The sequence below is a fragment of the Molossus molossus genome, unplaced genomic scaffold, assembly GCF_014108415.1.
Source record: "Molossus molossus isolate mMolMol1 unplaced genomic scaffold, mMolMol1.p scaffold_m16_p_9, whole genome shotgun sequence".
In the NCBI taxonomy this organism is placed as follows: Eukaryota; Metazoa; Chordata; class Mammalia; order Chiroptera; family Molossidae; genus Molossus; species Molossus molossus.
This window is the reverse complement of record NW_023425403.1, coordinates 93,597,896-93,620,055: the sequence shown is the minus strand read 5'-3', so window position 1 is coordinate 93,620,055 and position 22,160 is coordinate 93,597,896. Positions and strand designations below refer to the sequence as shown.

Sequence of the window (22,160 nt, the reverse complement as noted above, 5' to 3'; positions counted from 1 at the left end):
TTCTGCGACTTTACTAAAATCTCTCAAACAAGCAATATCTGGCCTCTGTGTACCCCATACCTCTTGTTAAGTGGCCCCAGGCCTGGTACTAATGGCAGCCAACCCTGATTCGCAGCTTGGTCTCTTCTAGGCACCTCCAATCCCAGTACAAGTAGCAGCCATCTGCAGATTGCTTTGCAGCTCATGACAGGTGGCCCCAAGCAGGGCACCACCCAAGAGGGGCCAGAGCCAGTATACCCTGTAGATGGCTTCAAATTACAACAAAGCACCACCCAATCACCTTCACAAGCAACATACTCAGAAGTTGATTCAGTGGGTACCTGAGCACTGCTGAAGTGAGTTCTGCTCCAATACGGTCATCCCCTGGACAGCATTCTCCACAGTTGCGGCAGCCAATCTTCACAACTGCTCAGCCTGGAGGTAAATCCCTCCAACTGACATGTCAACAGCAATCAAAGTTCAACTATGACAGGAGGGTGTGCACAGCCCATAGCAGGAGTGCACTTGGAGCATCCAGCTTGGGTGACTGGGGAGGCTGCTCCAATGAGCCCTACAGGACATCTACTACATGAAGTCACTATACCAAGACTGGGAGACACAGCATCTCTATCTAATACACAGATACAAATACAGGGAAGGCAGCCAAAATTAGGAGATTAGGAACCATGTTCCAAATTAAAGAACAGAACAAAATTCCAGACTAAGAACTAAACAAAATGGAGACAAGCAAGCTAATTCAAAACACTTGTTATAAGAATGCTCAACAAACTTAGAGGGAGAGTAGAGAAATTTAGTGAGAACTTCAACAAAAAATTAAGAAACATAAAAATGAAGATAGAAAACTTAAAAACAGTCAAAAATGAAGAATAACTGAAATGAAGAGTACATTAGAAAGAATCAACAGTTAATTAGATAAAGCAGAGGATCAAATTAGAGATTTGGAAGATAAGGAAACAGAAAACACCCAATCAGAACAGCAAAATAGAAAAAAGAATAAAAAGAAAAATGGAGATAATATAAGGAACCTCTGGAACATCTTCAATAGTAGCAACATTTACATCATGGAGTGCCAAAAGGAAAGCAAGAAATTGAAAAATTATTTGAAAAAATATTGACAGAAATGTCCCTAACCTGGCGAAGAAAATTGACATACAAGTCCAGAAAGCGCAGAGTCCCAAACATGAACCCAGAGAGGCCCACACCAAGACAAGTCATAATTAAAGTGCCAAAGGTTAAATACAAAGAGAGAATCTTTTTTTGTGTGTGGTATGTGCCCCTAGCGGGAACCAAACGCGGGACTCTCTGGTCCGCAGGCCGACTCTCAACCGCTGAGCCAAACTGGTCAGGGCCAAAGAGAGAATCTTAAAAGAAGCAAAAGAGCCTGGCTCAGTTGGTTGAGGTACCATCTGGTACACCAAAAGTTCACAGGTTCGATTCCCAGTCACGGAACATACCCAGGTTGCAGGTTCAGTCCCTAGTTGGGGTGCATATGACAGGCAACTGATTGATGTTTTTCTCTCATATCAATGTTTCTGTCTCTCTCTCTCTACTCCTCTCCCTTCCTCTCTCTCTAGAATCAATAGAATCCTTGGGTGAGGATTAAAAAAAAAAGCAACTTAAAAAAAGCAGCAAGAGAAAAGCATTTATTTACCTACAAGGGAGCTTCCATAAGATTTCCAGATGACTGGTCAACAGAAACTTTGCAGGCCAGAAGGAACTGGCATGAAATATTCAAAGTGATGAAAAGCAAGGACCTACAACCAAGATTACTCCTCCCAGTAAAGCTATCATTTACAATAGGACAGATAAAGACCTTCTCAGACAAGAAAAAGCTAAAGGAGTTCATCACCACTAAACCAGTATTACAAGAAATGTTAAAGGGTCTTTTTTTTAAGAAAAAATAACATTAAAAATATGAAGAAAATGGCAATACATATCTATCAACAATTACTTTCCATGTAAATGGATTAAATGATCTAATCAAAAGACATACAGTGACTGAATGAATAACAATACAAGACCCTTACATATGCTGCCTACAAGAGATTCATTTCAGATGGAAAGACACATACAGACTGAAAGTACAGGGATGGAAAAAGATATTTCACGAACATAGAAACAAACAAACAAAAAGCTGAAGCAGCAATACTTATATCAGAGGGAAAAAAAGACTTTAAAACAAAGGCTATAACAAGAGACCAAAAAAGACCCAGCAATTTCGCTTCTGGATATTTATCCAAAGAATCCCAAAACACTAAATTGAACACACATACATCCATATGTTTATTGCAGCATTATTTACAATATCTGAGACATGGAAGCAACCTAGGTGTCCATCAACAAAGAAGAAGTTTTGCATATATACAGTGAAATATGCTTCAGCCATATAAAAGAATCTTATCTTGCCATCTGCAACATGTATAAATCTAGAGGGTATTGTGCTAAGTGAGATAAACTGGAGAAAGACAAATTCCAGATGTGTTCGCTTATCTGTGGAATCCAAAAAACAAAATAAATGTACCAGCAGAACAGAAATATACTTATAGATATAGAGAACATTTTGAGAGTTGCCAGATGGTAGAGGAGTTTCAGGGATAGGTAAAAAAGGGGAAGGGATTTAGATATACAAATTGGTAGTTACAGAATAGTCATGAGGATGCAAAATATGGCATAGGGACTACAGTAAATAATAGTCTAATAACTATATATGGTGTCAGGTGAGTACTAGATTTATAGGGGTGATCACTTCATAAGTTATATAAACATCTAATCACGGGGTTATTGAAACTAATATAATATTGTACATCAGGTATAATTTAAAAATAAAAATAATTTTTAAAAATTGAGAACACTAGTAAGATCAAATTTTAATATCCAATTTTAATTTACTAGAAATATTTTGAATAGCCAATTGCTAAGATAAATAAATGCACTGCCAATGTATTAACACAGTCTTCTATAGCTACTCATAATTATGAAGATATTAAAATTTCATTACCATATGCCATTATTTGTCTAAGAGCACATCTGGGTACATTTCTTTCTCTTGCATAAAAATTTAAAAAGCAGCCATATGAGGATTTTATATTTTATCATGAAAAATCTTAAACCTACAAAAAAGCTGAAATAATTAGTGACTATGATATACTTGTCATCTAGATTCTAAAATTAACATTTTTCTTTATCACATTACTCCACCCATCTTCTTTTTTAAAATGCATTTCAAAGTTACAGGCGTCAATATACTTCACCTCTAAACCAACCAAGCTTCATTAACTACTATTCGGTATATCTGTTTAGTTCTTCTTTAAAGGCAAAATTAATACATGATGATGTACACAAATCTGAGGTATGCCATGTCAGATTTGTTGCAATGAATTGTACCACTACCAATATCTATCTAAAGGCTCTAAGACTGTCGTTTTCAAACTTTGGCATGTATCAGAATCACTGTAAGGCTTATTAAAACACAGATTATTGGACTCCACACTAGAATTTCTGATTCATTAGATGTGGGTAAAGCCCAATAATTCACATTTCTAATAAGTTCCCAGGTGAACCTGATGCTGTTAGTCCCATGACCATACAGATCTAAGACTAAATTAATTAGAACATAATTATTAAGTGATAATGAAGATCTCAAGTTGATAATGAAAATGTCAAAGTATACTTCATTGTTGAAGGCCCCATCCCAGATGTGAATACATTCCTGTTCTTCCAACCTACTGTTATTTTATGGTATTTCTGGTGCTGTATCTGCCTAATACAAGATCACCAAACTTTTCTATGTTTTATTCAGGAAATTTTATAGTTTTAGGCTTTACATTCTACTTTTTCTATCAATTATTAAGAAAGGGATATTGGAATCTGTTAAAATTGCATATTATTTCTCTTTGCAGGTCTACTGTGTAATTTGAAGCTCTTTTATTAGATGCATAAAAATTAAGGATTATGTCCTTTTGATGAATTAATCCCTTTATTATTATGAAATGACCATCTTCATCCTGGTAAAAATCTTTGCTGTAAAATCTAACTTCTGATCTAATACAGTCACTCCAGCTTTCTTCTGCATAGTGTTAGCATAGTAAATATATGTTTAATTGATTATTTTTTTAGAGCGAGAGGGAGAGAAACATCGATGTGAGAATGAAACATCAATGGGCTGCCTCCTGCACACCCCCAACCAGGATCAAGCCCACAACCTGGGCATGTGCCCTGACGGAAAACTGAACCAGCAACATTTTGGTGCATAGGAGGTAGCCCAACCAACTGAGCCACACCAGCTAGGGCAGCACAGTAAATATTTTCAAACATTTTACTTTTAATAGATATATGTGTATTTATATGTAAAGTGGGACTCTTGTAAATGTGGCATACTCGGATTTTGATTTTTTTAAAACCTGATCCAATGATCTCAGCCTTTTAAAAATAGTGTTTAGACTATTTATATGGAATGTGACTAATAATATATGGTTGGGTTTAAATCTACCATCCTATTTGTTTTCTTTTTGTCCCATGTGTTCTTCATTCCCTTTTCCCTAATTATCTGTTTTGTTTGGGATGATTTCTTATTATATCATTGTATCTCCCCTGTTAGCATGAAGAGTATAATTCTTTGTTTTGTTACTTTAGTGGTTGGTCTAGGGTTTATAATATACATGCTAAACTTACTACAGTCTAACTTTTTACAATCTAATTTACTACCATATAAATAGCATGAGTTTATCTTATACTACTCTGGGTATAAGTATCAGGTATATTGCAATAATATACCTGCAGTTTCTCCCCTTCCTTGTGCTATTGATATATATTTGAATTTGCATTTGTTATAAACACTGCAATCATCATCATTTTTATGTTAAACAGTCAATTGTCTTATAAAGATATTTAAACTGAATCTTATATATTTATCCATGTAGTTACCATTTTCAGTGTTCCACATTCCTTTCTGTAGGTCCTGGTATTCATATGGTTTAATTTTCTTCTGCTTAAGAACTCCATATAATGTATGTGTTAGCAAAGGACTAAAGGTAATGAATTCCTTCAGCTCTTGTATATCTGAAAAGCCCTTATTTTGCCTTTGTTCTTGAAAGATGATTTTGCAGGGTAAAGAATCCTAGAGTGACAGTTAAAAATTTTTTTTAAATATTTCAATTACAGTTGCCACTGAATATTACATAGGTTCAGGTGTTCAGCACAGTGGTTAGATAGTTATAACTTACAAAGTGATCCTTCCAATATGGTGGGTGAAAAAGGTAAAGATCCATCTGATACCATACATAGTTATTACAATATTACTGACTATATTCCCTAGGTTGTACTTTACATCTCAGTAACTTTTGTATCTGCCCATTTGTACTTCATAATCCCTTCACCTTTTTCACCCAACCCACAAGCACCCTCCTTCCTGGTAACCATTAGTTTGTTCTCTGTATCTGTAAGTTTGTTTCTATTGTGTTTGTTCCTTTGTTTCTTAGATGCCACATTTAAGTAAAATCATATGGTATTTGTCTTTATCTGACTGACTTGTTTCACTTTGCATAATATCCTCAAGGTCCATCCATGTGGTCACAAATGGTAAGATTTCATTCTTCTTTATGGCTGAGTAATATTCCACTGTGTGTGTGTGTGTGTGTGTGTGTGTGTGTGTGTTATATCATCTTTATTCCATTGTTCATTGATGCACAGCTTTGATAGCTTGGGTATAGTAAATAATATTGCCATGAACATAGGGCTACATATATCTTTTCATATTATTGATATAATTTTGTTGGCAATTACTGGTCTGTTCATATACTGCTTTTTCTTGATTCAGTCTTGGAAGATTGTTTTTCTAGAAATGTATCCATTTCTTCTAGCTGTCCAATTTATTGGCATATAACTGTAACATTTTCTTATAATCCCTTCTATGTCTGTGATGTCAGTTTTGAGTCCTCTTTTTTCCTTAATGAGTATAATTAAAGGTTCATCAAATTTTTTTTTTTTTTTTTTTTACCTTTTCAAAGAACCAGCTCTTGGTTTCATTAATCTTTTGTTTTTGAGACTATTTCAGACTCCGGTCTTTATTATTTCCTTCTTTCTATACACTTTGGGCTTTATTTGTTCTTCTGTTTCTAGTTACATCTAAAGATTTTTCTTGTTTCTTAAGTTAGGCCTGCATTGCAATAAATTTCCCTTAGAACTGCTTTCATTGTGTCCCTTAGATTTTGAGTTGTTGTGTTTTCATTTTCATGATAACTTTTGATTGCTTCCTTGATCTTGTTGTTAACCCATTGTTTAATACATGTTATTTAGACTCCATGTGTTTGTGTGTATTTCAGTTTTCTTCTTGTAATTGATCTCCAGTTTCATACCACTGTGATCAAAGCAGCAGCATGGTATAATTTCATCCTTCTTAAATTTATTAAGATTTGTTTTGTGGCCTAATGTGATCTATCCTAGAAAATGTTCTGTGTGAATATTTAAAGTATACTCTCTGTTGCTTTAAGGTAAAATGTTCTAAAAATACCAATTAAATCAATCTGTTCTAATGTATCATATATGGTCACTGTCTCTTTGTTTTCTACCTGGATGATCTATCCATAGGTGTCAATGGGCTGTCAAAGTTCTGTACTATGACTGTATCACTGTCAATCTCTCCCTTTATGTCCCTCAGTACTTGCTTTATATATGTAGGTTTTCCCGCATTGGGTGCATTAATGTTTACAAGAGTTATATCCCTTTGTTGGATTGATCCCTTTATCATTATATAATGTCCTTCTTTGTTGCTTGTTATAGCCTTTGTTTTGAAGTCTATTTTAGAGCCCAGCCAGTATGGCTCAGTGGCTGAGCATTGACCCATGCACCAAGAGGTCGCCGGTTCAAGTCCCGGTCAGGGCACATGCCCAGGTTGTAGGCCTGATCCGGGGTGGGGGGAGCATGCAGAAGGCAGCCAATTGTTGTTCTCTCTCATTAATGTTTTTCTCTCTCTCTAATCAATAAAGAAAAAATAAAGTCTATTTTATTTAAGTATTGTTACTAGTTTTTTTTCCATTTCCACTTGCATTAAATATCTTTTTCTACTCTTTTACTTGTCCATGTATTTCGATCTAAAGTGGGTCTCTTAGAGGCAGCATATGTATGGGTCTTGTTCTCTCACCGATTGTGCTACTCAGTCTTTTGATTGAAGCATTTAACTCATTTACACTTAAAATGAATACTGATAAGTATGTAGTTACTGCCATTTTATTATTTATATTTTTTACCCTTTTTTCTTTTTCATAAAGTAGTCCCTTTAACATATCTTACAATATTGGTTTAGTGGTGATGAACTCCTATATCTTTTTCTTGTCTGGAAAATTCTTTATTGCTCCTTTGATTCTAAATGATAGCCTTGCTGTGTAGAGTATTCTGGGTTGTAGGTCTTTAACTTTCATCACTTTGAAAATTTCATGCCAATCCCTTCTGGTTTGGTGTTTCTGTTGAGAAATCAGCTGACAGTCTTATGGGAGCTCTCTTGTATTTAACTAACTGCCTTTCTGTTGCTGCTTTTAAGATTCCCTCTTTGTGTGGGTCTCTTTGTGTTCATCATGTTTGGGACTCTCTGTGCTTTCTGGACTTTTGTGTCTATTTCCTTCACCAGATTAAGTATGTTTTCTGTCATTATTTCTTCAAATAGCTTTTTAATTCCTTGTTTGTTCTCTTCTTCTGGTATCCTTATGACATGAATGTTTTCATGCTTGAAGTTGTTCAATAGGTCCTTTAAACTATACTTTTTTTTCCTTTTCATTGTTCTGATAGGTTGTTTTTCTGCTACCTTGTCTTCTAAATCACTGATTCAATCCTCTGCTTTATATCTGTTGATTCCATGTAACATATTCTTCATTTTAGTTATTGTAGTCTCCATTTCTGACTAGTTCTTTTTATGGTTTCTATGTCTTTTTGTTTGTTTGTTTTTTCTTTATTGATATTAGAGAAAGAGAGAGAAAGAAGAGCTAGAAACATCAATGAGAGAGAACATCGACTGGCCACCTACTGCATGCCCCCCACTGGGGATCAGGCCCAAAACCTGAGCATGTGCCCTGACTGGGAATCAAACTGGTGACTGGGAATCAAACTGGCATGGGTCAATGCTCAACCACTGAGCAACACTGGCTGGGCTCTATGTCCTTTTTTAAAAAAATTTTTTGAGAGAGAAGAAGGAGAGAAAAGTGAGAAACATCCATTTTTTGTTATACTTATTTATGCTTTCATTGGTTGATTCTTGTATGTGCCCTGACTGGGGATCAAGCCTATGACCTTGGCATATTGGGGCAATGCTCTAACCAACTGAACTACCGAGCCAGGACTTCTATGCCCCTTTTAATGTTTCCTATCTTTGTTGACTTTCGTATTGAGTTCATCTATCCCTCCCCTAAATTCAATGACCATCCTTCTAACCAGTATTTTGAACTCTGTATCTGGTAGATTACTTGCCTCCATTTTGTTTAGTTTGTTTTTGTTTGTTTGTTTTTTTCCCCGGAATCCTATCCTTTCACTTGGGAAATGTTTGTCTCATTTTGGCTGCTTCTCTTTGTTCACTTCTACATATTAGGTAGATCTGCTCCATCTCCCAGACTTGGCAGGGTGGCTTTATGTAGTAGGTATCCTGTGGGGTCCAGTGGCACAGTATCCCTGGTCATCTGAGCCAGTACTTCGGGGTATCCCTTGTGTGGGCCGTGTATACTCTCCTGTTGTGGTTGAGCCTTGATTGCTTTTGGTACATAAGTGGGTAGAACTGACTTTCAGGCTGACTGGCTGTGAGGACTAGCCATGAATATAGCAGATGAACTGTTGTGTGGACTGACCCAACAGAATGGGATTTGTTGTAGCAGGGGTTTGGTGTCTGCTGAGTACACCCTTCCTGTGTGCAAAGAGCTAATTGGGTAGTGCTCTGGTGTGATCTGAAGCCAGTCACTGGGCATGTTGATTCTGAGGACTCTTGGGAAGGGCTCCGAAGCAGGCCAGGTCAGTTTCAGCCTGTTTCTGGTCTGGCACCACCTAGTAGGAGCAAAAGTGATCCACAGTTGGTAGCTGCCTGTGCTTGTCTTGGGGGTGCCACGGAGAGGCTCTGCTTCAAATCAAGGCCAGCTGCCACTAGTGTGAGGTCAGGGGCCACTTAATAAGGGGTACAGGAGCACACTAAAGCAAGTGCTGCTTGTTTGGGGTTTGTGGACTTTTCAGGTTTTAAGAACGTCTACTAGCATGGGCCGAGGACAGCCACTTATAACAGCTGCTGAAAGAGGTTCTGGCCTTTGTGCAAGTTGGGCAGGGCAGATACTCAGGGAATCAACTGGGTGAGGCAAGTTTGATGGGGACTCAGATGTGAAAGCTGCCTGCACTTAAAGACTGGGTAGGAGGACTCAGTAAAAGAATTTGGTGCCCCTCTTCTGGCTCTTTTTGGGAGGACTCAACAATGGAACAATATGGCAGAGTGCTGCCCCTCCAGTCTTCGCCAGGAAGCCAGACACCGTTCATCCCCATATGTCCCTGGTGCTTTTCCAGCTGCTAACCAGTGCTGGAGGTCAGAGCAAGTGAACCCTTCAGTAAGTAAATAAGTCTATGTGTAGTGTGTTTAAAGAGGAATGCCCGGGACTCCAGAAGCCCTCTGTCTCACCCAGATAGAATTTCTGATGAGTTTCACAGCTAGGTGTTGTAACTCCTGTTCCTAGAACTTGTGGTCGGGTTGGGGCTGCCTGGTATGGGGCTGGGACCCCTTGCTCATTGCGGAGGGAGACCTCTGCAGCTAAGAGATCCCTCCCAATTCTTAACCACCACATGCGGGTGTAGGAACAGCCCATTTCGCATCTCCACTCCTCCTTCCAGTCTCAAGGTGGTTTCTTCTTTATATCCTTAATTATAAGAATTCCATTCAGGTAGTCTTCAGGCAGTTCTCAAGGGCTGTTATTCTATAATTTAGCTGTAATTTTGATGTGGTCACAGGAGGAGGTAAGCACAGCATTTACCTACTCTACCATCTTGACTAAGAATCTGACTGTTTTTACTTTAAGTAAAGATATTGCTCCATTATCTTCTAGTTTACATTGCTTCTAATGAGAAATTTGCTGTTACCCTTATCTTTGTTCTGTTTTTCTTTGGCTGCTTTTAAGATCTTTTTTCTCTTTATCACTTGTTTTAAGCAATTTATGATGTAACTTGGTGTCATTTTTATTCATCTTAAGCTTATTCTGTTTCTTGGTTTATAGTTTTTATTAAATTTGGAATATATCTGGGATCATTTCTTCATATAACTTTTCAGTTCATCTTTTTCTTTTAAAGTCTCATCCAAGGATATGATTTATTGATTTTTAAAGAGGAAGGGAGAAAGAGGGAGTGGAGGAGTGGGGGAGAGAAGAAGGGAGGGAAGGAGGGTGGGAGAGAGAAAGGAGGAAAAAGGGAGAGGGGGAGAGTGGGGGAGAGAGAGTGAGGGATGGGGTGGGGGTGGGGGAGAGAGAAAAATAGCAATCAGTTACCCTCCCATACAGTCCAACTGGGGACTGAACCCTTAACCTAGGTATGTACCCTGACTGAAAATCAAACCTGCAACCTTTTTGGTGGACAGGATGATGCTCCAACCAACTGAGCCACTCTGCCAGGCTCAGTTCATGTTTTTAAACAATTCTCTTTTCTCTGTTTCTCATTTTAGATAGTTTCTCTTGCTATGTCTTCATGTCCACTAATTTTTTCTTCAGCCATGTCTAACATGCCATTAATCTCATCCACTATGTCATACCTTTGACACTGTAATTTTAATCTAATTTTATTTTTGTTACAGATGTTTCTCCTTTTTTATCTTCAGATAGAGTGGGAGGGAGGGAGAAAGAGAAACATCGACATGAGAGGGACACATCGACCTGTTGTCTCCCAAACAACCCAGACGAGGGCTGTGGACGAACCACAACCAAGGTATGTGCTCTTGACGAGAATCAAACCCGCAACTCTTTCGTCCACTGGCCAACACTCTAACCACTGAGCAAAATGGGCCAGGGCCCCTCATCTTTTTTTTTTCTTTCTTCATTGATTTTAGAGAGAGCGGAAGTGAGAGGGAGAGAGAGAGAGAGAAATCAATGAGAGAACATCGATTGGCCAACTCCTGCATGCCGACTGGGGAGTTGGCCCACAACCTGGGCATGTGCCCTGACTGGGAATCAAACCAACAACCTCTTGGTGCATGGGTCGATGCTCAACCACCGAGCCACACTGGTTGGGCCCTCATCTTTTATTTTTTAAAGGACCTTCCTTCTCTTTTCTCTGTCTTCAGCTTAAACTGAAATTTACCAACTTCCTTATAATATTAAGTTCTAATATTAAAAGGGGGGATTCAATTATCCAGGTATTTCAGACTGTTTTTTATTTAGAAAATAAACCACTTTTATATCAGAGATTTATAAAATAAAGTACACTAAAACAGTCTTGGTTGGCACATATGGTTATAAAGATTGAGAATCACTCATAATTCTCATTTAACCCACTGTAACACAGCTTCAGACCCAATACTATATTGAAATGGCCATTTTTTTTTAGTTTATTGATATTTTTTAGAAAGAAAGGAAAGGAGAGAAGCATGGCTGTGAGAGCACATCAATCAGCTGTCTCCTGCACACCCCCAACTAGGGATCAAGCCTGCAACCTGGGCATGTGCCCTGACCAGGAGTCAAACCAGCAACCTTTTGGTGCACAGGAGGACACCCAACTGACTGAGCCATACAAACCAGGGCTGAAAGGGTTATTTTTAAAAGTACCAATGACTTCACACAACAATTGGAAAGCTTTTGCAAGTGAAAGGAGGAAGTGCTATTAAAAATTACACAGGGAAAACAGACAGAGATCAAACTAACTAGCAAGTATGGTTTTAACAAAGACTAATTATAATCACCAAATCCAAGCCCTCTTATGTTTCATTATTTTTGTTACATCACAAAAGCTGTATGTTTTATAGAGTACTGAAAAACATACAGAGAGACATTACTTTTAACTCTTTCTCCTGCCCCCTAATCCAACTCCCATTTCTACAACTACCTACTGTGGAATGTACCCTTTCAGACTTCTTTGCACTTACTTGTGTATGAGGTTTTCTAGCAGCAACTGTTACATAAATGAAATCACATGTACTGGTCAGGGTCTTGCTTTTTCATGTAAAACAGCTTTAAGATTTCCCTAAAAAATTACATCTGTATCTACTTCATTCTTTTTTATGGTTGCCTAATATTCTACTGTAATGGCATATCATGATTTCACTATTCTAATGTTGAACCTTCCCTTTTTCTTCATATATTTCCACCTCTGGAGGGAAAAACCATGCAACATTCTCTATGAACCAATGATAGTATTTCTGTATTATGTATACAGAATTATACACTTTTAAATTGATAGATACTGCCAAAATTCTCCTAAAAAGATGAAGCTATTTATACTCATTTCAGTAATTTAATGCCTACTTTCCAATTTGACACTTACTAATATTCAAATTTTGCCAATTTTATTAGTAATAGTAAAGATATTTTTAATCCTATCTGATTAATGTTATAATTGGAATTTCTCATATTACTGGTGTGGTTGAATATTTCTTCAAAACTAATCTACGTTATAGATTAGTTTTCTGCTTCCATGATTTTCCTACTTACATTTTTTTTTCTTATTTTCTACCAGGTTATCTTTTTCATGCTTAGTTATAGGCACACCTTGTGTACTCCGAATATTAACTTTGCCTATTACATGTAAAAAAGTTTATGCCAATCTACTGCTTGCCTTTTTAAATGGCATCTAAGTCTCATGTCTCACCTGAAAACGCTTTCTTTACCCCACTCCCCCAATTTTTAATTCACTTCTTCTAAAATTTTTGCATTTTGTTTTTACTTATATTCAGTCTACTTGAAAAACCTGTCATATAGTTTTCCCATTTAATCTATTAATACAGTGAATTACATTTATGTTTTCAAATACTGAATCACTATTACACTATGGGACTCAACATATCAGAACTGGTATAACTTAATATTGAAAGCCCAGGCTCTGGAGTCAGAATGACTTGAGTTCAAATCCCAAATCTGTCACTAACTAGTTGTACAATCTTATGATGTTATTTAACTTCTCCGTCCTTCAGTTTCCTCATTTTAAAAATGGTGACAACAGTATCTACCCTCAGAGGATTGTTTTAAGGACTAAGTAAACTGACATGTGTAAAGACGTTTAGAACAGCACCCAGAACACAGAAATTGTCTAATACATAATTCTTATTGTTTACTAAATGTCTTATATTTGCCAGGCACAGGTAGGCAGCATTGCTAGAGTTGGTCAAGTAAGGCCTATGGGCCAAATCTGGCTTTCTGCCTGTTTTTATAAATAACGTTTTACTGGAACACAGCCCTAACCAATGTGTAGAATTTACCTATGGTCATTTTTATGCTCCTAAAGCACAGATAAGAAATTGTAACAGAGTCCATGTGGCCACAAAGCCTAAAATATTGACTATCAGTTCCTTTATAGACAAAAATTGCTAACCCCGAAAATGTTCAAACTCAAGAAATTCAGTTTAATAGTTGAGAAAACAAATAAAGAAATATAAATGCTACAGTATGATAAGTACACAATCATGATATTGTGTTATTATGGAAACATGGCAATTCAGTATTAAATGACAGGAAGGATTCACACAAGTGAAAAGAGGCAAAAAAAAAAACATAGAGATTTCATTTAGTTTTAATTTTTAAAAAATATGCACTTGTTTACATGTCTTTATCTCTTATCCTGGTGTGTGATTTACTAAAATATTGACTATCAGTTCCTTTATAGACAAAAAATTGCTAACCCCGAAAATGTTCAAACTCAAGAAATTCAGTTTAATAGTATGGCTTTCATTTTTCTAACATTCACATTCTAAGTACCTAGGACATTTAAAGTTTTTAACAAATGATAGATGAATAACTGAATGATGAAACAAAAACAGGATACCTAGGTGACAATAATTAGACATGTCTGACAAAGTTCCAAATATAAATATTCTATGACAAACATTTTACTTGCCATATTAAATGGACTCTTTTAATAGCCAATTCTAAGAGATAGATCTGATTATTATCCTTTTCTAAAGTGAGGAAACTAAGACTCATAGAGGTAAAGTAACATGCTCATTTATATACAGTTATTAAGAGAAGAAGCTAGCATATAAACCCATATCTCCCTAATGCAAAACATATGCCCTTTATACTATACAAAGTTGGAAAGTGATAGGAAATATAGTCACAGGAGTATCAAGAGAGTATAGATTCTGAAATAGAGACAGGGGAAATTATAATTGATGCAGCAGAAATAGTGGTGTGATTTTAATTTCTAAAATTAAAGGAGTGGGAGAGTGAATTATTAATTTATCCTTATAGCAAAATTAAAAATAAAGCAAACTCTTATTAGGTAATGATTTATGAAGGCTGAAATTTAGTTCAAAGGGGTTATATACTGCCTTAAAGCTTAAGATAGTATATACTTTTACAAAATACAGAAAATGCTGGTATAAATAACAACACAAAGTTAACCTAAGTTTTGGGTTTTGTTTGGCTTTAATACTTTTAAAAGGAAAGTAAGAAACACCAGTAATTTTATCCAGGCAGCTCTCCCTCCTATACATCTTTACTTTTTCCACACTTAATACTATCTCTGACATATATAATGTATTTACTAATGCCTTCTGAATGAAAAAATGCTCTTATGCCATATTCATGTTATCTTGATAACACAAAATACACAGTACCCTAGCCAACTGATTCATGCAACCATAACCCCAGACACCACTATTCACCTGGCAATGATAATCAGAAACACAACGTGCTGAAGAAAACAGAATGCCTTAGAAATACACATCTATAAATTTAGAAACGTCAAAGAGATTTTTCATGTAAATGAATTTTCAAAATAATTGATACTCTTTAAATCACCATACCTTATCTCTAAACAATCTTTGTAGGTCTTTCTTCTCTGCCTTAATCTGCACATAGTATAACCTTTTCTGATAACTCAAGTTCATCAATGAAAATATCAATTATTAGACTGTTCTACAGTGAGTCTTCTTGGGAGTTATTGAGGGATGTCCAATTGTTTTGTTTCTTCAATAACTCATCCTAGACTACTTTTAAAAACAAGGTTTCCTGCTCCCCTGTTGTCACTTATGGGCCACCAGCACCCTAACCAAAGTTTCTAAAATGCCAGTTGTAGTTTAAAACCAGAATAGGCAGTTGATATACTTAACCATATACAAATTCTAAATCAAGCCTGGATGTAGCAATTTTCACTGCTCTAAGGCCTGGCTCAAAAGCTTTTTTTCTTTCACTTCCTAGTTCTGTGACTTAATCTGGGCTGTTGCTAGAGGTATGGCCACAAAATAACAATTACAATAGTAGTTATTTCTGTATATTTTCTTTAATTTTACTATAACATCCGGGAAAATATAAATGATAGTCATAACAAAACACACTAACAACTATGTGGACAAATGATATAAAGCACCTCACATTATATGCTATATGGACAATTACCTAGCCAATTATTAGCTAAGAGTCAGCAAAGTAGGCCCACTGGCCAAACACTATCCATGGCTTGTTTTTCTTTGGCCCTTGAGCTAAAAATGTTTTTGATGTTTTTAAAAGACTGAAAAACCAAATAAAAAAGAATATTCAACAGAGACTCTAAGTGGCCCCCCAGGCCTAAAATACTATCTAGCACTCTACAAAAAAAGTCTGCCAACCCTTGATCTAGGCTACGATAAATAAACAGATGTAAGACATATAAGCCATCCCTTAAACATAAAACTTAAGCTATGAATATGTCAAAGTAGATGTATAATTTTTTTAGTGATGGGTTCATCGTGATACAACCAAATTGTCTTGTCCAGCCCTGCTCATTCCTCTCTTGACAATGCCCCTAAGGCTTCACCCAAATCTCTAATTACTCTTTTCTTCCTCCTAAAACTTGTCCTTAGATGCTCTCAGAATGGTCTCTTTGCTACTCCATAGTATCAACTACATTTGTAAGTCTTTTTAGGAATGCCACTTTTTGCTATCTAAATCTTTCCTAAACTTCAATTCTGACTTCCTCTGAATGCCTTTCAGGATCTTTCTAGTCCTTTAGTGGCCTCACTTTCCTTTATTTATTTATTTAATTGATTTTAGAGAGAGAGGAAGGGAGAGGGAGAGATAGAAACATTGATGAGAGAACATCCAGAGGCTGCCTCTCGCATGCCCCCCACTGGGGATTGAGCCCACAACCTGTGCATGTGCCCTGGCCAAGAATCAAACCATTGGTGCACAGGTTGATGCTCAAGCGCTGAGCCACACTGGCCAGGCTCACTTTCCTTTAAATTGCAGTCCTTGCCACACAATTTAATAATACTGTGTTTTTTGCTAATGATTTCCTGTGTGTATCCCCAACTAGTTTGTAAACTACTTGAAGAAAGGAAACACATCACATTGCTTTTATCTGTATCTCCACTTTAATAATAGTTCATCATCTTTTAAGCACATGTCATCTCCCAAGTGCACCTCTCTATCTTGGAGAAAAAAACCCGGAGGCTGGTAAAGGGTAATAAGTGATTGGAAATATAAAAAGGATAACACCCAGAAAAGAGCTTGAAGGAAGACCATAGGTTACAGTGAGAACTTAGAAAGTGTTTGTGAAAGACAAGCACAACTATAATATGGGGAGTGATAAGGATCAAAAGATAAAAAGAGACTACTAAATAATACTCTAAAGTAAAACGAACCCAAAATATTAAGAAATTATAAAAGCTCATAATATATGTAAGGAAAAACAAACAAAACCAAATTTGCCTTTAACACTATTGGCCATTCATTTCTTTTTAAGCAGCAGCTCTTGACATTGATACCCATAGGGGCCACTTTTCTTTCCTTTCTTTTTGCAAAGCCATGAACTTAAGGCACTAAAAGATTCACTGGTACAGACATGTACAGTATTCTAAATCCAAGGATTTATGTGAAGTCTGTTAGAAAATGTTAGGAATTACAAAACAAAAAAGCAATTATTAATCTTTTGATTACCTGACCAATAAAATTGGAAATCATATGCATATTCCTATATCACTCTCAAAGATACTACCTAGATTCCTTTTCATTTAAAAAGCACCAAAAGCATTTTTTAAAACTCTTTGAATATAAGGTGCACAAGGCTTGGATGTATAAACCTAAAAAAATATAAATTTGTAAAAGCAGCATAAATACAGAGTGGGACAAAAGTTAAGTTTATAGTTGTGAGAATGCAAAACACAGTTTATTCTTGTATTATTATTTATTAATTATTATATTATTTCCCATACAAACAACTGTAAACCTACTTTTCTCCCACCTTGTATTACCCATGAGACTAGACTAAAAATAGACAAATTATACATTAAATATTCTTTATCTAAATAAAGCCACAAAAAACAATGAGAATATTAATCGTGCATCCCTTCTATTTTTTCTGGGTTTTATAGTCTATTGACCTGGTCTAGGCCCAGCTAGACAGAAAACAGGAAGAAATTTTTAAATTAGTAATAAAATTATGCTTAAAATTATACTGAAGAAATTTCACAATTAAAACAATTATTAAATGCATGGTAAAAGCAATCAGCTCTCAGTTACTCATAAGAAGAGTGGAAGTGATAACACAGATGATATCAAAAGATAATCACAGTTTATTTGAAACTATGTCGTTAATTTGGGAGAAGCAAATTACCTTCATAATTATGTTTGATTGAAGCCAGTATTAACTAAAAATTTATTATTCCTAAACATTCAACAATTCTGAGAAGTCAGACAAAAGGGAAAAAAGAGGGAGTTAATTAAGAAGCATACAGGTGGCTAAAAGTAGCTAGCCTGGTATTAAAAAAAAAAAAATTCAGTTAACCTACACAAGAAAACTGGGAGATGATCCATGCAGAGAAAGGGAAAGAAAAAAGAAACAGTAAAATTTACTGTTATCGTGCTAAAGTGTTAAAATATAAAATTATTTATAAAAGTTGTTAACAAGATTTTTTTTCCTGTCAAGTCATCATCCCTTCTTCCCACTAACTGGTAATACTAGTGATGGCAACATTATCAGTGGGCTAAAGAGCTGAAAGCAAAATTTTAGGTCCTATGTTATAAAAGATGTGTTAAAAATACTTTTTATCACTGTTTTCTGTGAAGTCCACCGCACCATCTGTCTCAGTGAGCACTTTATCTCATTACACGAGAAAAATCAATTCAACCAAGAAAATATCAAAAAGGCAGGGGACTCATTTCTCTTGAATGTTTTTAGGTGATTTAAATAAAATTTACACGATGGCAAGAACTGCAGATTTAACAAATACATAAAAAATATTCATCCAAACACAAACCGGTAATCACAAAACTCAATGAGTTGCTGCCTAACATATGGTTCCAACTCCTGAGTGGCATATGTTTAGCACTGGTGTTGGTAATAGCCTGGTGATAAAATATTATAGTAACAGCTCAACTTTTGCTATTTCATTCTCATGATACAAAAATACACACACTAACTTTGGTTTCGTTTCAAGAACTAAAAACACAGAGCACAGTTAAGCAAAATAATTATGTTGCTGAGTTTTAAAAGTCCACGGTGACTATGTACATGAGGATTATACTGTTAAAAAATAATACTCCTGCCAGCCTTATATTAGTTAATCGATGCTCAGACACAACGGTTTTCACAAAATTTCACACAAAAAGCCCCTGAATTCACTATTCCTGGCACCTCAGCAACCATTACACACCCCTTCCCCCCCCAACACGCTAAGTTTAACGGGAGAACGACAAACGACTACATTCACTAACAGCCCGCTGCGCCGCGATCGCGACTGCGCCCCCCGCCCGAGTCCCCGTACCCACCGCGGCCGCCCTCCGGCCCGAAGTCCCGCGGTCCAGCCCGCTCGCGGCGAGGACGGCCGTCGCCAGTCGCCCTCCGACTGAACAGGTGGTTAACTCCGCGAGCGGAGGGCCGGCCAGGTGCCGCCGCCAACCCGACAAGATCAAACACACAAGGGCGGGTTTTCGAGGTTTTAACCCCAAGATGAGCGGGGGAAATTCTCTTCAGAAAGGCGTTTCAAGTTCGGCGGCCGCCGGCCGGCCAAAACCGAAGGCGCGGCGGCCGCTCGGCGAACCCCTCGGGAGAGCTCCGCTCTCGACCCCCGCGCCTCCGGGGGCGGCGCTGCTCGCCGCGGGCGGGGGCGTTGGAGGGCCGCCCCGCCCCGCCTCCCCAGGCTGAGGGCCGCGCCCCCGCAACCGCTGGGAGGTGCGGCTCCCGGCCGCAGGTGCCCTGCTGGTGGCGGGGCCCCGGCCCCGGCCCCACTCCCCTCGGCCCACAGCGCGCCACGGGACGGCGTGGACCGGGCCCGTCGAGGGCCCGGGCCCGCTCGGTGCACCGGCCCCCGCAGCCCCAGCCTAACGGTTTCCGCGACGCCTGCTAAGGGGCGGGACGGGGGTGGCTCGGTCTCCCCCACCTTTCCCGAAGGGAGCGCCCGCGCTCTCACCCGAGTCACGCCGCTCTGGGGCGGAGGACGGCGGCTACCCTGGCGCCTCCTCGGGTTACTGATCGTTCTCGCTCTACCTCAGAGGCAGAGCCGGCTCCCGGGGCCGCCGCGGCCGCCGGCGCTCTGGCTCCCGGGGTGTGTTCCTGGCTGTGACGGCGCCGCCTCAGCCCCGCTCTTCGCTCCCTCTCCGCGCAGCTCCCGCTTTCTGTTTCACCCGAGGGACCACGAACGCCGCCGCCGCCATGCTTACTACGGAGCCAGGAGGAGGAGCCCGGAGTCGGCGCGCCCAGTGCGGCTGCGCGAGCCCCGCCGACGGCGCCCCCGGCCGGACCGGACCCCGCTGTCCCCCGGGCCTCTCCACGGGGCGCGAGTCGCCCGCGGGCCGTGGCGTCCGAGCGCCTCCTCGGCGCCCACCGCCCTCCGAGGCTGCGGGCTCTCTCCCGAGGCCCGGCCGCGCCGGGTTCGTCGTGGCCTCTGCCGCGGCCAGGCTGCGAGCCGCACTGGGGCATTGCGGCGTTCATTGACGTTCCGGGGGCCACTCACACAGTTGTCACCGCAGATTACCAAGGCCCCTAACCCTGCCCCCGGGGCGCACTGGGTCGGGCTCTTTCCGAAAGCACCCGACTTTAAAGCGGGGCAGGTGCCTTTCAAGACACTCCCCCACGGAGTAAGAAGACGGCCCAAGTGGGCTCGAGTGTCTCCTCTCCCGAACACTTGGACCTCTCTAGCAAGCAGAGCTATTTAGCTGTTTACTTCAGTTAAAAACGTGGGGGTTAGTTTCTTGGTCTGTTCCCCGGTCGAATCGCGTGGACACCCATTACCTTAGTTTGTACAACAGCACGAAGACTTACAATGAACGCAGCAGAGATTTCCTTAAACCGCCGGCAACTGGGGGCGCTGCAATGTTGCCGGAGGGCGGCCGGGCTGCCCACTTCCGCAGTTTCCCGGGAGGACTTGGGAGGGGGCTAGTGCTCGGACCCGGCGTCCAACCCCAGTAATTGTCCCTGCAAAGCAATGATGGATGCTACCAGGACCCCTGTTCTGGCTTTATCTAAGGTTTTTTGTTTTGTTTGTTTTTTCTAATTGTGCTGCGTTTTAAAATAGCAGTATTTTTATTTTAACCTTTTCACAGAGATTCTTTTAAAATGTACTCACTTCCTATATTCTTAAATGATACAATGATTGATGAAATCTGTTGTTGATGACTGACGATCAAATTCCATACCTTGGCCAAGCGCTTAAGTCCCAGGCGATTGCCGAAATATATATATATATGGGATCCTGACTTCAGTTATCTCTTTTTTCCCTTTGGAATGTTCTCATCACCTTTTCTACTGTCTGCCACTGCTTTTCATCTCATCTACTTCTTTTTCCAGACTGATCCTTCCTCCCATTCTTTCTATTTTACTGTTTATTTTTTTTATTTTCATTTTTTATTCCTGTATCCTTTCTTAACTATTTTTCTCTATGGCTCCAGGTGATGATTGATCGGATGTTTATATCCACATCCAGCTAGTGAGATTTTTTTTTCCCTTTCCCATCAATAAATAGGACAGTGACTCTGTATCATGTAGAATCTTGAGATATTTTCATTTCTGTTCATTATCAAAAGTTCTTTCCTTGTGAGAGGGTTTCCTTTCCCTTTTAAAAAAAATATTAAAATTTTTAAATTTTAATTTAAGTTGATATACAATATATTAGTCTCAGGTATATAACATAGTGACTCAACATTTCTGTACCTTACAAAGTGACCACCACAATAAGTCTAGTAACCATCTGTCATCATACATAGTTATTATATTACTGATTCTATTTCCTATACTGTACACTATATTCTTGTAACTCATTTTATAACTGGGAGTTTGTAGTTCTTATTTTTTTTCTGGTACGTGCCCCTAGCAGGAACCAAACCCGGGACTCTCTGGTCCACAGGCCAACACTCCAACCACTGAGCCAAACTGGCCAGGGCAGGAGTTTGTACTTCTTAATTCCCTTCCCCTTTAGGTGTTTCTTTTTCTTAACTTTCAGATTTGGCCCTCTTCCAGACAAAATTGCTGGAAAGCTGTTCTCTGAATATTGTTTTCAACTATGAGGATTTATCAGAACATGGGTGAGTTGGGTGAATTCTCCATATTGCTACCCCAGCTCTGTTTGGTCTGAGACTAAGCTAGTAATTTCCAAACCTTCCTACTTGGGAGCTTTTTAAAAAGACAGAATCTTGTAATCCATCCCTCAATATTTTGATTCCTTTGTGTGGGTGTCAGGGCAGGGGTGCAAAATGGTATTTTTAAAAAACTACGTCTTTAAAAAGTATGTCTTGGACATACCTACCCGTGTATGTGCAACAGTGAAGAACAGCTATTTTGAAGGAGACTGAGACATAATTCAGAAATATCACTGAAGTAGACCTAGAGATTGTAGTTAACAATATACAATGCTATAAAGTTGAGTAAAGTGAGAACTGGGAAATTTATGTCCTGTGGAGAGAATGGATCACACACACAAACATAGCGTGGGCACCAGTATGAATTTTCTGAGAATCCAGAGAGGGACAAGAATTTACATTGGCTATGAACAAAACACTTTTCAGTGCTTCACCTTTTTAAATCAATAAAATAAGGGTCAATTT

At 38.8% G+C, this 22,160-nt stretch overlaps 1 protein-coding gene across 3 annotated transcripts in view; it reads right to left on the bottom strand.

The window, feature by feature from the left end:
- FNDC3A (fibronectin type III domain containing 3A) overlaps positions 1–19,640 on the bottom strand; it is a 241,095-nt gene extending 221,455 nt beyond the window's left edge. The window contains exon 1 of one of the 3 annotated variants that reach the window (XM_036249591.1): positions 19,532–19,640. The gene's annotated coding sequence lies outside the window, so the exon portion shown is untranslated. Of the gene's footprint in view, positions 1–4,923; positions 5,088–18,890; positions 18,919–19,531 lie in introns of those variants that run through there. The other 2 variants (XM_036249592.1, XM_036249593.1) reach the window with 2 other exon arrangements.
- Positions 19,641–22,160: the final 2,520 nt, after the last annotated feature.